We start from the raw sequence: 2,671 nt of genomic DNA on the forward strand, positions 1-2,671 counted from the left end.
TTCATATTAAAATTTTTTTTTCAAGAAGAATATTTGGTTGTTGACAAAATAACACCAGATGGAATAAGTTTCCACCTTAGTTTTCTACTATATAATATGCGGTAGTGGTGTAGTGGTAAAGCGCTCGCTTCGTAAACGGGAGGTTCGGAGTTCGATCCCCACCACGTCCCTGGTAGTACCGCGCTCAACTTGTTTCTCCGCGCAGCGGCCTTGTTTGTCAAGGTTTCGGAGTTATAGAGTTGAGAGAGGGTTATAACCACTATTAAGTAGCCTCCTCATCTGTAGTGGCTTTATCGGCCATTTGGTGTTTAATAAAAAAAAAAAAAAAAAAAAAGCTTAGGCTCCATACATATAATCGAATAGTACCTCTATAATTTCATTGAAAAAAGCTTTTGTTTGATTGTAAATTCAGTGATTTTCTATACTAAAAGCCATAGTAAGGTTTCGTGATGTCATAAGCGTAAACCATTTATCAATAATTCAGTTAAATCAAGCAGTTGTGAGTATAGAATCATCTTTTTTTAGTTGCAATAAATTTTAATCAACATCTTACATTATAATTCATTACAATATAATACTCTTGATACTTTTGTTTTGTTAAAATGTTTTTCATCAAGATGCTAAACTTATAAGTAAACATATTTCAACATGTGCAGAAATGTGTATTTATAACTAGTGATAGAAGTATATACATATTTTTTGAATTCCAGCTGTAACTATGAAAGGTTTGTTACATGAGAGAGATGTTCTTATATTCTTCAATAAATGAAGCACATTTGCTAAAAAATCAATAGAACAACTTGAGTCACATGGACGCTTATTTAAACTGGAAAAAATATAACTTTAAGTGCAGCTTATGCTAAAAAATCTTCACATTGACTTGTTATTTGCTCCTTTATACTTTCACTATAATAATGTTACAGTTTATTTTCATCTCGTAGATATTCCTCTAAGCATAAAAACTTAAGTATGGTTTGCTTGGCCATAAATTATGGCCTTAACATTATAGGATAATATTAAAGTAATCTAACAATTCCATAGTATGAGCTTGATATGCATCATAGTTACCACTTTCAGTTATTGACATGACATCAGTAATTGAAGCACATTCATTTTCATGAATTTTCATTACATTCACATCAGTTTTCATAAACTTTTACAAATATTTAACAAAATTTACTAGCAAGTTCACTAGCAGTTAGTTTTTTTTTGGCAAAAACATGGCGTCAAAAACCATCAAAATCGAACATCCAATCAAAAACGATCACACGTATGTCTGCTCTCTGAGTATATAGGCTCTCTACTTTTAGGTGCCTTTTATCATAACTGTTAAGTACCTTTAAGACACTAAACAATATAAAGTTTGTGTTTGCTAAGTTTACTTTGGTCAACAATTATCTTTAATCAAAGTAGACTTAGCGAAAATTTTTGATCATAAGTCTACTGAAACTTTTCTCATCATTAGCAGATGTTAAAGGAAGAATCAAGTCGATTTTCTAGAGTATAGACAAGTTGGGAAAACATGATATCATCAATTTCCCAATTAAGAATGAATGTACGTTTTTCATTTGTAGTTCAGTCGTCATTGCTGGAGATATGCATACACATCTTTGAAAGTATGCTGGTGCGAATAGGCTTTAAGTATAAGGAGGCCATAGAGGTTTTTCCCGAAAACATTTTTAACATATAAAAACAAATCGAATTGCTCCACAATGTTGAAATCAGTTAATCTATAATTTTTTGTTTTTCTCCTGTAAAAAAAAGTGGTTTGCCGTTTGCAAAGATATTTGCAAAGTTTTATGAACATCTGTGAATGTACATTCACAGTAGTTTTGATACACTGAACCATGTTAAAAATCCATTGACTCTGTTCATTATGATTAGAAGAGATATTTTATATTATAAGAGATTATAAGAGACATTTTATAAGAGATATTTGTTTTCTGACATAGACGCGTGCAAGTTAGTAAAGTATGTATGTAAAGTAAAGTATGTAAACAACGCACAGTGCCTCACAGATACGAAAAAACGGCAAAAACCCTATTAATTTTTTAAATTTATTTTGATGTTTTTTAACTTTATCTTGATTGTTATAAGCATACTGAACAAGGTAAACCCATTTTTTATGATTTTGTAAATTTTTACTCTTTTTGTGAGCTTGTTATATGCAGGTTGTTTGTGGGCAAAAATTCACTAGAAATTTTAGAGTTTTCAAGTAGATCTTAAAATTGTCACAAAATGGTCATTTTTAAAAAATTTTCTTTCATTTTTTCGGTGAACATCATATATATACTATATCATCCGGTAAGTAACTGACATTGGACTTTCATCGACACCAAAAATTAATGTTCGAATTTCACAATTTGTGAAAAAATTAAAAATTTTCAGAAAATAATATTCACAATATTTACTTTTTCTAAAATTGTCCACACTTGTCCACCTTAAATTTTGATGGGGAAGTATCTTGAATATATACAGGAATGCCCGGAAAAAAAAAACCCGTCCCAAAGTAGCACGTTTTTGAGAAATTGAATTATAAAGTTTTTTGCAATTAATAAGAAATCCGCAAAAAGTTTTTTAAAAATCCAAAAAATTAGTTAGTAATATGTGCCTTTGTGATTACATCTCAAAATGAAAATAATAGACTTGATTCCCAAAGTAAGAGAAATTT

The sequence above is a fragment of the Hydra vulgaris genome, chromosome 11 (genome assembly GCF_038396675.1).
Source record: "Hydra vulgaris chromosome 11, alternate assembly HydraT2T_AEP".
NCBI lineage: Eukaryota > Metazoa > Cnidaria > Hydrozoa > Anthoathecata > Hydridae > Hydra > Hydra vulgaris.